Here is a 14982-nt window from a genome sequence, read left to right on the forward strand (position 1 = left end):
AACTGAGACCACAATATAAAACCTGCAGTTTGTATACTGTTTGTTATGGTTTAGGGCCAGGGTCATCAGGTTGTAATATGAGTCATCCTCAGTCACACATGCTGCTTGTTTTGAAACAACGACTGTCAACCAGGGAGTCATTGAAGAAGGAGAGGGGCCTCTCCACCCCCTCTCCTTCTCTGCCTCCATCCATGCCTTAGCTCATAGAGCCCTCCCTAGCTCAGATATGAAACTGCATCCTGACGCAAGGTCTGCTTATGAGGGCCGACACAGAGGAAAGGACAGGAGAGGCACTGGAAGAGGAGATCAGAAGAGGGGAGAGCAGAGCAGAGCAGAGGAGAGGAGAGGAGAAGATGAGACAAGAAGGGAGGGGAGGAGAGATTAAGAGAGAGGAGAGGAGCGGAGAGGAAGAGAATACGGAGAACTATTGTAAAATCCTACATTGTTTATATTGCTCAAGGCTCTAGAAAAAGTCCATACACAAACCTCACTGTTTACAAAAACAAAGCAATAGTGTTCAACTGTCAAATTTGTGCATGGATATTTATAAACATGTGTTTTGTTTATCCTCCCCATAGCAGCAAGTGTGATGAAACCTGATTGGTACAAAATGTAAACTCTACATCTTTAATTACTCATCTTCTCTCACAATAACAAACCCATGTTTGTGTCGGAGAGAGAGGGAGAGAGTGGGAGAGAGAGCGGGAGAGTGCTTATTTTTTGTCCTTAAATGGGGGGAAATTGAATAGCAAACAGCAGAAAACATATTGCAACAGTGCCAGGGGCAGCCCTCATCCGCCCGCAACAAGAAATAACAAAGTGCACCTTTAATTATTTTGCGTCTCCTACAAACAAGTTTAATTGGCTTGGAGGAGGCAGGGGAGGGCTTGCCAAGGCACCGAGTGTGGTCACTGGAGACGTTAAGGGAATGTATACTGTCCCCTAATGGATGCTCCCTCTGCCTATATTCACAGCCTACTAATGACCCATGTGATTGTCTCCAATATCTCTTTAGCAATAGCATGCTAGTTAGCTAGCTAGCTCCAGACCCAGGCCCAGGCCCAGCCCCAGCCCTGCCCTGCCTCTGCCCTCAGGCTGCTCTGGGAGCTGGGTAATTGGGGCTGGGTGTGTCTGTGTCAGGGTGTAGGCCTGGAGAACATCAGGACATGGGCCAGCTAGCAGGGTAATAGAGCCCAGGGGGACCTCCTCAATCTACAGTTTCAAACCTGCAAATTGAACTGTGGAACAAAATGGCCTCCTCTGAGAGTGCTCGCTTCTGTTGTTCAGCTGGAGCAGGGATCATTTGGTAAATGTTGCACCGTCATAATTGGGGGAGCTGTCAAGTCACCTCTGATCACCTTAGTCACTATAGCGGTGGTTATTAATAAGGAACTTTCAGTGTCACGTGACTCCAGTGTTGTTTGTCTTGGATTCACATAATAATAACTGATTCTTTATTTATTCCGCAATCTGAAATAAGATACTGGCCAAAGATATTGTAATTTGTTTTGTTAACACACTGTAGCACATGGTATCCATTGCCACTACATACAGTATTATTTCAAAAAGCCAAAAAGAAAAAACAATGGAAGTTGATAGATTTTTTGAATTGTTGTCTATTGACCAAAGAAGGGTTCCTGTCTCAAATGTCTCTTTCCTCATTCTCTCTTCATCCATACAAATCTGGAAGCTCCAAGAGACTGTCACTTCATGTAAGGCACGAACGTCATGTTCAGAGGACAGGAGGTCATTGTAGACTGTTGAGACCCACCCACAATACACTGGCTTCCTCGCCTTGGCCTGTTGACTCTGTGTCACCCCGGCAGTTGGTTGCGTTGCCTTGGTAACCTATAATAGCCCAATCAGGTGGTGCACACAGTGACAGTGATGCTATAATGGTGTTGGACCTCTGCAAGTGTGGGGGAGATACGTACTGTGTGTGTGTGTGTGTGTATCATGTGTACTTTTCTCACACACAGACACATCTCTTACTCTACTCAGTCCCCCAAAAGTCTCCCTCCCCCTCCCACACACACATCCACCCACTGTGTGCCCAGTGCCCATCCTGCAGCAGTCACATGTACATGTTTATGATATGTATCTGCTTTAATTGCAAATCATCTGTGATGTACACGGCTGGCTCACTAATTGCTGCTGGAAGCTGTGCTCATTAGCGCTCCTCATCTGCCTTGGCTACACCAGCTAAACAAGCTGCAAACCAGCCAGCAATTACTGCTGCTTTACCACTGCAATGCCAGGCGTGCCGAGAAATACTGTACTAAACAACAAAAGGCGTTTGGCTGCAAGTGTCTGAGGCTGTGTGTGTCAGGAAAGGCGTCTCATTACGGCGTATTGGTGTTGTTTTAAAAGGAGAGGCAGCCGGCCGCTGGAGTACAGGCTCCCCCAGGCTCCCCCTGCCTTCCCCTGCCTCCCCCTGCCTCCTCCAGACCCAGTAGTATGCCTACAGAGGCTCTATTGACCAAACTCACTGGTTGTTTGTTTACCAATAAAGAGATGCTGCATTGACGACGTGTTGAGTAACCAGTGCTGCTAAGGGAGTGTCTCTCTATACACACACACACACTCCCGTCACAACATAGACACACACACACACTTACTCTCACCACAACGTAAGCACACACATATTTAATCCTCTCCACAACACACACAGCAGCACACACACTTCTTCCATCAAACAAGGCATTTTTCAAACTGGTGGGGAGACACTCATACATAGCAAACTAGCATGCTCTCTGTATCTCTGTAGCATCTTCCCTTTGCACTGCGCAAATATTTCCCCTCCACACACACAGACACGCACATAGGCATGCACACTCGCACAGACACACAAACCACTGAGATACAGAGGAGATGTGAGGGATGATAATGACACCAGAATGGTAATAATAGGATACAACAATAATATTACTGTAATAACAATAATATTCTCTCACAAACACACATCAGAGATGCAGCACATGAGACATGGGTCATGTGAGTCCTATTCAGATTGGATGTGAGAACAATTATACGAAAATAACAGAACAGTGGTGTTCCATGTAAATGCTTACCAATTAGATATGAATGTAATACTATTGTAGTAGTCTAAGAATTTGTCCTTGATAAATGAGAAAGTTTTAGAACAAAGGAAATGGCAAACTCATTTGAGCAGTTGCACACACCAGAGCACTGAAATGAAACCCACAAACATCAGACATGTGCAGAACAAAGCCTCTGGTTGGTGTTCATCTAGACAGTCATTATCCAGCGGATCATTAATATTTTTGTGTTTGAAGAAGCTCGTTGGCAAAATGTCTAAACTGTCAGAGGCTCCCTTTTACAATTACAAACAGCTCGGAAAACATACACACACACACACACACACACACAGACACACACTTAATACTACCCCCCCGCCCTCTCTCTGTATCTGTCTCTTTTTCTTTACTCTCTCCTTTCTCTCTCTCTCTCTCTGTCTCTCTGTCTCTCTCTCTCTCTCTGTCTCTCTCTCTCTCTCTCTCTCTCTCTCTCTCTCTCTCTCTCTCTCTCTCTCTCTCTCTCTCTCTGTCTCTCTCTCTCTCTGTCTCTCTCTCTCTCTCTCTCTCTCTCTCTCTCTCTCTCTCTCTCTCTCTCTCTCTCTCTCTCTCTCTCAATCTGTCCCCTCTCGCGCTCACTATTTCTCACACATACACAGGCACATATACACAAACAAAGAGACTGAACTCGTTTTAATGTGTTTATGGGATGTGAAGCCATTCATTTCCAAACCCTTCCTCTGGGCTATTATCTTCCATTGTACAAGGAGGAGGGCTCTGTGTGGGCGGACTGCAGGCATTACTGTGAAATCCTCTTTAAAAGGGGATGAGAGAGAATAGGTAAGCTGAAATTAATCAGACAGGCCTAGGACTGTGGAGTATGGGAGGAGAGAACATTAGAGAGCCTCTGATTGGCAGGTAGAAGGACACTCTCACACCAAAGAACAGGGTAATTAGCCTAGGTGTTTTTTCGTGTGTAAGTGTGTGTTTATGTCTGTGTGTCCCTATGTGTGTGTGTGTGTGTGTGTGTGTGTGTGTGTGTGTGTGTGTGTGTGTGTGTGTGTGTGTGTCTGTGTGTGAGTGTGTGTGTGTGTGTGTGTGTGTGTGGTGTGTGTGTACCTGTGTGCATCTGTGTATTTCCCTGTGTGAATATGTTTCCATCTGAGTGAAATAGTGCATGTGTGTACATGTATTTGTATGCACACAGATGTGTGTGTGTGTGTGTCTATGTGGCGTACAATCCACTGCCTAATTAGAGGAACAACACATGAGCCCACATCGTCATAATGCAGACCTCACATCTGAAAACAACCTTGACCAATCACCTTCCCACATCACCCACCCATCTCTCCAGCCAACCAATGGTTTCACATTGGCACAGCAGTCGTGGCTGGAGGGCTGGGTCCTAATGAGCTACAGGTTAGTCTTCTCCCATCAGTTGCTTTCCCATCTATCCTCCAATCCCTTCAGGGGATTCACTCTGAACAAATAAAGAGCATATTGTCGCAGTGCTCATCACAGTGCTAATGAATACAGCAGACGCCAGGAACACAGGCCCAATTACCTGGAGACTAGACAGCCATTTGTTAGATTAAGTATTTAGAAATTAGCTGCGTCCAGGTATAATTAAAAAATGGTGGCACTTTCACCTTGGAACATGTGGAACTGTGTTAATTTACAACTTTATCCTTCTTCCCCTAGCGAGTCACCAGATGGTTTGAGAATACCAGAGGAACTAAGGAGAAAAGTACACTTTCCAACATGCTGCCAGTGAAAGTAGTGTTTTAGAGAACATCTAACACAACAGAGTGACAAGGTTCTGGAATGGAGAGTGCAAAGAATCTAGAGTTGTTGTTGTTGATGAAGTTGGTGTCGGTATTGTTGCTGTAGAAGACGTTGTTGACATTATTGTTGTTGATTATGTTGTTGTTGTTGAGCTGGGTGTTGAATCTGATCAGCTGTGAGAATGTCTATCAAGACACTTTCCCAACTGTGTCAGGATATCCTTGACTACTGGCTAGACCACACACCACCTGACTCTGATGGACGTTGCGAACACAAGTGTGACCACTCCTACACATTCAGAGGTTTTTCCTGATGGCCACCATGAATACGATGAGAATGTCTGTGGTTCAAAACACAGAAAAACGGAAGTGGAGTAATTAAGTGAAGACAGGATGGGAGCAGCCTTTGGAAGTGAAGATGTGAATTCCAGGTGGTAGTCTCCTGAGGGGATTGCGTTTCCAAAGAGGGAAATACAAATTCTTCACACACACACACACATCAGTCTGCCATGGTGTGAGGAATATGTTAGAATGAGAGTGTGTCTGTGTGTGCTCATTATCTCAGATGTAGGAGGGAGGGGGGGGGGAGATTCTGAGGAGTCATTTAAGACAGGATGTGATGCGTCTCTTCCCAACAGAATGGCCTGAATGGACAGTATGTGGTGTAAACAGGAGGTGATCCTGCCAGACCACCAGAGATATATCCTAACCCCGAACACACACAGATAGCCAGCCAGCTGCCTGCTTCCTATGGCGTTGCAGTACTGTCGCCATGACGACCATTTGAATCTGTGTGTGTTTCTGGCAGTGTTTTTAATGTTTGAATTGTGTGTGTGTCAGTAGTCATTATAAATACCTTGACATGTTAAGCAATTTAAATACTTCTTTCTAGTTTATATTTCTAGTCATTTTTGACAACTAATCATGTGTGAGCTAAATGCATTCATGTTGAGATGTGATGATGGAATTCACTTATATACAACTGGGCCACTCAATGCTTCTACTAATGGAATAATGCATTTTCACAAATGAATAATGAAGATTCGGTATTGAGAACAATGGCACAATAATGCCAAAACAATCCAACTTCTGGATTTTCTTTCTCTCTAAATCTTTCTTTCACTCAATCTCTCTCTCATTCTTGAAATATCTCTCTCTTTCTCTAGATTTCTCCATCGAATCTGGCCCCAGTGACACTCCGCGGGCCTGTCGCTTGAGTGACACAGTGGAGTAAATAGAGCGACTGAATCAGACCACATTCTACAGCAGCACCTACTGTCCGATCTTCGGTGCTTTTTAAAAACACTTCCCTGCATGCCACCGTTGCCAAACTGTATTTCAATAAACAACTAAGAGAAGATACACGTCAGTCTACATATTTCATATTTTGTTGTGCTATGTTTGCCGCTGTTTTGTTCTTGCAGTACCAACAGTATGTTGATCCGCAACTGACATGTATGCCTTGGGCTCAAGCTGTGTTCTGCACCGCCACCTGCAGGCCGTAAGTAAACTTGCACTCCATGTGAAACCGTTACCAGATAATGAACTGAAGTGCATTTTATTGTTTCGTGTATAATCTACCCTTAAACAGGAAGTACGTGTTTATTATTTTGTTAAATTAGTCAATTTTGGGCCTAAATATAACTATAAAACTGGCGTTGGCCTAGTTTTGTCACCGTTCTCGCAGATATTTTTATTATTATTACATATTCTTTAATTTAATTAATTAGTCCGTTTTGATAAGATATAGGATAAGGTTTCAATCCATATTAAAAGTATACTACTTGCACCTGCCTTAACTCGAAACTTAACCCTCTGAAAATTGTTGAGACATCTCTCCAAAAGGGGGCGCTGTTTTTCCAATTTGTTTGCACCATCCTTCGGAACATGTAAATCAAGTCAACCATTACTACTGCATGTCAACGGATTCTACTAGTCTGGTTTTCATCTAATTGGCACGCAGGAAAACAAATCTGACAGGTCTTTAGTAGTCGTGTATGTGAAAGGGAGTCTTAATCTGTCATATTCTGGTGTCATAAATATGTGATTGCCTCTGTATCAGGTGTGAGGTGTGTGTATGATGATCCATCAGTATCTGATCTCATCACCTGATAATTCAACCTGTGACTCTGTGATGTTTCCTGGGTGTCTCCCTCAGGGCCTCCAACTGTCCTCCATATCTCCCCCACCCTTCCCACCAGCCTCCACTTCCCCACCTCTCCTAACCTATCGCCCACTTTCCTCAACTCTCCTTCAAGTCTCTCTTCACCTCTCCCCCCAACTCTCCTCACCTATCGCCCACTTTCCTCAACTCTACCTTCAAGTCTCTCTTCACCTCTACCCCCAACTCTCCTCACCTATCTCCCACCTCCCTCAACTCTACCTTTAACTCTCCCTTCACCTCTTCCCCAACTCTCCTCACCTATCTCCCTCAGCTCTCCTTTCCCCTCACCTCTTCACACCAATTGCCCCAGTTTTGTCTTTATACTATGTACGAAACAATTAACGTAGGACAGTCCACACATGACAAACATCAAACGTGTAAAACCCACATGCCAGAAACACAATTCACATGCATGACAGGTGTGCTGATGTTTCTGTGGTAACCACAGGAATGGTCCAGGTGAGAAAGACACGTGTGTCTTTGTGTGTGTATGTCATCTAGCCGGTAGATTAAAACTATATATGACATGTATGTGACATGTATGACACAGGTGCAAACCTAAAGTAATAAGGTAAGACTTAACAAGGTCAGGTAAGTAGATGACAAGCTGTTCACAGTCTATCTGGCTGCTGCTATAATGTTTTTTTGGATGAACTGATTTCTGCTCCTGGGCTGCAGTCTCCTTGTTCAGATAATCAGATGGTTTTTATTTGTGTAACTGAATACATTTGCACATATAGCTTGGTTATGTACAGCAGTGCCATTGCAAGTCTGTTTAATTCCCAGTTTGACTGTTTGTTTGTGTGACCCAGATGATCACTGAGGTTTAGCTGAATGATCACTGACCCAAGAATGACCAGGGTTCAACACCCCCTGGTCTCTAAGAGAGCTGTAATCTGCCGACCCACAGGATTACAGTACTGTGTACCCCCAGACAGATGATCCCAGGTCAGTGTTGTTCACCACCCTGGCAGTTGACAGGTGTATGTTTGCAGAGTCTGAGTGGTGTTGTTGTAAATACTGAATATCAGCAGGCCCAGCTGGTTGGTTGACTGTCCTTTTGTGTGATGATGAGAATAGATTGCGGTGGACAAACAGAGATTATGGTGGTGTGAATCGAGAGAGAGAGACAGAGGGAGGGATTAAGAGAAAGAGCGGGCAATGCAGGCAATTTTGTGTGACTGACCAGGTATCAAACCGCCTTCAACCCAATCTAAATCTAATCAAAATAACTGCATATCTGATAGACACACTTCTATGACCCATAAAATCTTTCGTTCCCACCCATTGTCCCCGCCTGATCTTCCTTACTCTCTGCATGAGAGAGAGACAGGAATTATCTTTCCTTAAGAGGAAAGCTATGCATGGTTGCCATGTTGGTGCCCTATAAACCCCCAGGGGCTGTCTGTACTGGCTGACTGGGTCCCAAGGGATAAAGCGAAGTTATGGTATTATTCCTAAGCAGCACAATTTCACACCCCTAAATGGCTTATGTGCTTAGCAGAGCAAAAGTGCTTTTAGCCAGCTAGGTAGAGGGCAAGTGCTGGGTGTCAACCCCACAGCCTGTGGTCTTTTCTGGGATAGTTGAGGCTGGCTTAACGCAAGAGGCTGGTCCTGATGGGTCTCTGCATGGGCGAGCCGTCGATTGTAACCTTCTTTGATGTACAGTACAGCTAGCTCTCCCATGCCTGCCTGCCTGCCATGCTGTCAGATCAGATGGATAACTGCATGGATGCATAGGGGGAAACAGAGAGAAAAAGAGAGAAGGAGGGTTGGTTCAATTTCAACACAGACGCACATAACAAAAGTCCAGCTGTTACTTGATAGAACCGGGAAAGAGAAACGAAGACGGAACGGTTGGTGGAAGGTTCCAGAGAGACCGAGATTTCCATCTGAATCACCATTTGAATCACCTCCACTATGTCACCAGAGCATAAAGCCCTCTTTTTAACCCCCTGAAAATTATTATTTTAATGAATTTTCATGTATTTATTGATGTTTTCTGGCTGGCATGTGAATGGGAGGCTGAATGAAAACAGGCACAGAAGCAGCAGGTGGTGGTTTTGTGGAGGCCGAGCGACTGAACACACGCGTGTATTCACCGGGACAGAGCCTCGGCTAAACACGCGTGTGTATTCACTACTCATATGCGTGCTTCCTGGCAGAGCAGAAGGAGTAGATAAAGAGGGCACACCCGGTGAGGTGCTGACAACACTGGGACAGCAAAGCTAACACACTCTCTCTCTCTCTCCCACCCCCCCTCTCTCTCTCTCTCTCTCTCCCACCCCCCCTATCTCTCTCTCTCTCTTTCCTCTCTCTCTCTCTTTCCCCTCTCTCTCTCACTCTCTATATATATATCTCTCTTTCTTTCTGGTCATAATTAGGCACCAATATTCATTTTGAGAGAAACAACCCAGGATGTGGCTGTGAGTTTTAGCTTGATAGTTCTCTCTGATAGCATGCTGTGTGGTGGACTGGCTGTGCTGCACATTCAGTCAGACAGCTTCTTCTGGTCCGTGGGCAGAATGTGTTGTCTTGTTCATGAGAACCATAAATGTGGCTAAGGTATTCACAGTCCATGGCTGTGTGATGGAGTGAACTATAGGAGGTGTTAAAGAGAGCACATTCACTGAGGGCCATGCACTGGTTGATCTCCTCAGGCTTGCAGTACTGCACGTCTGGGCTTTAGTTAGACCGCTAGTCCGGGGGTCATAGAAGGCCCAGGTTCCAGCCCCCTCACTCAGTTTCAGCAGCCCGCAAAACAGTTTTCCCACCATTAGGACTCCTCCGCTGCCTTGAGCACTGAGCCGGTCCTGGTCACATGACAGATTACACATCTCTAATCTGGCGTGGAAGAGAAAGGTATGACTCTGGATCCATTCACGCTGCAACACATGACTGGGGGGGGGGGGGGGGGGGGGGGGGGAATAGAGAGAAGGGAAACGAGAGAGAGAGATCGTGAGAAGGAATGGTGACAGAGAGAGCGAGGGGGGAGTTAAAAGAGAGAGAGAAAACGAGAGGTGCAGTTCAAGGGCAACAGCAGACTGGGAGTCCGTTTGTCTGGTGGCCATTTGTCAGCTGTAAGCTCAGCGGGAGGGAGGACAGGGGCACAGATGAAGGAAGGAGGAGGATGGAGAGCTGGGGAAGGGAAGGGAGAAAGGGCAGAGGGGAGAGATGGGGTCGGAGGCCAGGACTGCCCACTGGGATCAGCCTACAGGCCAGGCACCAGACGCTCCCTCTCAGGCCTCCTGCCCCGCAAAGTGTTCAATATTTCATACCTCAGGACTGTCAGACTATCTAGCCCAAACATGTCTGACATGGAACAGCCATCTGGAGAACCATGTTGTACCCATGGAGATGTACATCCCATTTTTCCTCTTTCATCGCCCCTTTAGAAATGTAACGTAAAATGTAAACTGTTTGGAGTTTTGATCTCTCTGGAGTCACAATAGCTGGCCCTTGCATTGCCTTAAACAACAGTGGCATGTTAATAAAACAGATGATTGTCTAACTATTAACCGTGTTTCCCCAACACTTGTCAGCATGGCTGTTTCTCAGGCTGCTGTCCTGTCTTCACTTTTCAGACATGATTCCATGTGATGCTGTTTACATACTGATGACAAGGAGACCTGACAATGGTTAAGATTCAAGGATGTAACTTTACAGTGTCGTTAGTGTCTCATCTTGTACATGGATGAACAACGCTAATATATCTCTGTAACCCTCATTTAAAGCAGAGGTGACATGCTTGGAATCCAAGGCAGGCAGCAGAATGTCAACTGACAGAAATGCCCCAATCAGACAGTCATGAATTGGGTCACATGATGCCACCAGGTCATGTGATCAGAGGTCAGCTCGACCAGTGCAGAAAGAAGAGTCATTTTTGTAGACAAGGAGTTGATGGTGTACGGGCAAAGATAACTGTCTAACAAGAAAATAACTAAATATCGCTTTCACACTGTGTGTAAGTGTGTGTGTATGTGAGGACCTGGTGATCATTCAAAGGGATCAGGGCATAATGAGGTGGAGGAGTTAGGGGAAAAAACTGTCACATCTGATGCTCATAAGCAATTAGACCTCTCTTCCTGTTTTTCTGTCTCTCTTTCTCTCTCCATTTCTATTTCTCTCTCTCCCTCCATCTCTCTCTGTTTCTCTCTCCATCTCTCTCTCTTTCTCCATCTATCTCTCTCTTTCTCTCCATCTCTCTCTCTCTCTCTCTCCATCTCTGTCTTTCTCAGGGACTCATTGTGGGTAGGTGTGGAGGTTTTGGGTGTGTGTGACATGGAGGGGGGACTAGTTGAAGTACCAAGGAACAAATAAATGTATGTGTGTTTGTGATAATGGGCATTCCACCCCCCCCCACACACACACACACACCCACACACACACACGGTGTGAGATTTCCTAGCCCAGCTGTCTGTTGGGTTTGTGTGTGTGATGTTTTAAAGGAGAGTCGGGGTCTTTGTTTGTCCTCGGTCTGAATGGGCCCCGAAGCAGCTTCCTAGAAAGAGGCTCAGAGCTGCAGGGAGATGTGTTGCCAGGTTCTTTCATGGCCTCCCCCTGTCCGTGTTGGTGTTAACGAGGCAAGGCCCCTGGTTGACTATAACAAGCTGTCTGTCACTCCCCGGAGACAAGGGCCTCGTCGCTAATGAGCGGCACACAAGCACTGCTATGGACAGCTCTGTCTAAAGGACTCTGAAGGGGGTGGGAGGAGAGAGAGAGGGGGGGGGGGGGTTGAGTGAGAGGGGAAACGGAGGAGTGGGAGAAAGGAGTGTCGGTGCCAGTGAATGACAGTGTTCTCAAAGACGGTTTTGTCTCTCATGTCACAATGTCAAGATTTCTCAGGCTTCATCCACTCGGAGGAGGGAACAGCTTTACCGCACTCAGGAGAAAGTGCAAAAATACTGTAAATTCTGCTGTAACAGAGATTTAGAAACCACTTGGAATTATATTTTTGAAACGTTTAGAAAAGGGAGAGAAACAGGGGTACCAGAAGAGCTTTGTAACGTTCTTCTTGCCTTGGCATCGATCTTTCATGTAAAGCACACGCTGCCACCTATCAATTGCCGGCCCACCAGGAGCCTTGAAATATACATCTCCTTGCCCCACTTTTAGCTCTCCTCCTGGAACCAGCAGCTTTGGGAGTTTAAGGGTTTTTCCTTGTAGTGGTATATTTTTTATTGAGATTGTAGATCCAGGTGAACCACTGACTTCAGCCAGGAGGTCCCTCTCCTGTCTCCCCAGCTACATTTAGGGGAGTTTGGAATATGGTGTGTGTGTGTGCACATGTGTGTATGTTATATGAAGATGGATCATACTTCACAACCATCACTAATGGTTTTGGAGTAGATCCCATATGAATAATGGAAATACGAGTTCTCTTTCAGTCTAATTCACCTTCTTAATGGCCCTGTGGGCTTCTTTGAAGGAGACCCCATGATAGTACCATAGCTAAAAAGTCTGCTGTAGGCTTTAACATCGTCGCCTCAGGTAATGACTACCTGCCTGGTCTACATCCTCTAACTGAATCTCAGCAGAAGAGCTAAGATTGTTTATTGGACATTTGGATAATTTCAGCTATGTTCTTCCTCGGTCCCCAGATCAGGTTATCTCTGCAGTTGTTACGTTTGATTAGAAATAGAGATAATGGAGAGACTATGATTGACTACAGAGACAGATAGAGGAGCTTACGTGTATTAGTCAGAAGGGTACTGTTGACCAGTTGGTTGCTCAGGGTGTCTGTCTGTGTAGCAGCACCAGAAAACACATCAATTAGGCTGTGCATAGCATTGTGTGCGTATAGGTGTGGTGTTTATGTGTCCGTGTGTGTGTGTGTGTGTATCTTTTTACAGAACAAGAGTTGGTGTTGTCAGTGGGTGTGGCGTCAGGCTCGCTGGCATTGATTTTCAGTTGTGGGTCATTCATGCATTCAGAGGAGAGACTCACTGCACTCCAGTCTCTCGCCTGCTAAGCTGGGTGGTGGGGGGGCACAAACCACAGAACAGCTCCAGCAGCTAAACACACACACACACACACACACACACATAACCCATAATAACACCTAACTACTTTCTCAACCGCATGAAAATCATAATGATTTTTCTTTCTGGAAATCGTTGAGTGTGCAGTGCTCTGTAGCTGGAGTGTTTATGCAGGTCACTGCATGCCTTGTTCAGTACATCATTATAGAACCAACTGAACCGAACCTGGTCATGGAGGTAGTAGTTGAACTGCCTGCAGACCACTGTGATTCTGTGTGAACCCAACCTTTGCGCAGAGGGTAGTCCAGGAAGATTTGGTCTATTTCGATATACTAAGAAAGGGCCTGTAAGGGCCTGTAAAATACTTATTAGTAGTATTATAGTATTATTAAGCTTCCTATATTTTCGTTCACTCACCCCCCCCCCCCCCCTCTCTCTCCTCCCACCCCCTTCAGAGTCCTTTAGACTCTGCAGTGCTTGTGTACCGCTCATTAGCGACGAGGTCTATTTCTATATAATGAGAAGTAGACTATTTCAATAATCTATTTCTGGTCTATTTCAATAAATTGACTGTTTTGTGATAGTACAATTCCCACAAACCACATTTGTGTTCTGAAGCATTTAATGTTGTACGTCTGTTATTCGGTGTTCTAATTGTATACCATTTGAATGGTAGCAGTGTGATTGTTTTGGTACAGAGACAGAACGCATCATGTGTCTGTCGTGAGCAAAGACACTATCAGTGTCCTGGCCTCTCGGTCTCCATCTCCGGTACTCCAGGAGGGTTTCATTCATGTGGGTTTTAGTGTATGGCTCATTGTGTGTTTCAGTGTTTATGTAAAATAAAAAATAAAACCATGTTTTAGATCCCTTCCCCTACATGTCCTAAACCTCATCTCCTGATGTACCCACTGACCCTAACCCACGCGCTGAACCCTCCCCCTCCTACAGTAATTAGTGGGAGACCGCCAGATTTAGGGTCTTTGGTAGGGTGTGAGGAGAGAGGGAGGAGGGAAGATGAGAGGGGAGGAGGCAGGAGGATGTGGGAGGGAGAAGAAGGTGGAGGAAGGTGGAGTCTATGGATGGGTCGGCCCCCACCCTTAACCTTCTGCCCCCCCCATCCCTGTCACAACACATCTCCTACAGGGACTGATGACCTACCTAGACCTGCTGTGCCCCACACACACACACACACACACACATACTCTCAGCATGGCCTGTACACCAACATTCACACACACAAGTACACACACATGCAAACACAAACAGTATGAGATGCACACACACAAGTACAAACAGTCAAAAAAAAAAAGGATCCATCTTAATTCTGCCTGTCTTGTCAGGGAACAGGTGGCAAACATGCTGCCGGCTGGTGGGAGAGTTCAGAAGGTCATAGCGCTTACAGTAAAGTCATTTTTTTTATACACATTGACACACAGGAAGTTCGGGAAAGTGATTCAACATTCAAGGTTTGTCTGCTCATAAATGATAAATTAGTTTATCCACATATTTAAATGTAAGCGCAAGGAAGGCAGTATCATATTTATGAATATTCATAACAGTTTGTGAATGTTTGAATACTTATGTATTTATATTACTTATGAATAGTTATGAATGCTCTTATTTATGTGAGCATAAAAGGTTGCCGAAATAGAGATAATTTTGTCATGTGGTAAACCTTTCTGTGTTAATGACTGAGTTGTTCTCATATATTATGTATAAACTGTAATGTAAAATCACAGGAGAAAAGAAATATCAATTTATACATATTTGGTGAAATATGTATAAATGTATATATATACATATGTATAATCTATTTTTTAATTTTATTTAGTAATGTCTGGTAATATTACAATTGATATTTATTTTCAACGGTCATATAATCAAATCAAAATTAGTGAACCTCTATTTGGTAAATAGTGACTGAAGTCATATTCCTCTGTAGTTACAAAAAATAAAGAGAACATAAGTTGTACACTACAATACACAAGCAGTAATATTTCGAAAATACAGGAAGC

The sequence above is a fragment of the Hypomesus transpacificus genome, chromosome 3 (genome assembly GCF_021917145.1).
Source record: "Hypomesus transpacificus isolate Combined female chromosome 3, fHypTra1, whole genome shotgun sequence".
Lineage (NCBI taxonomy): Eukaryota > Metazoa > Chordata > Actinopteri > Osmeriformes > Osmeridae > Hypomesus > Hypomesus transpacificus.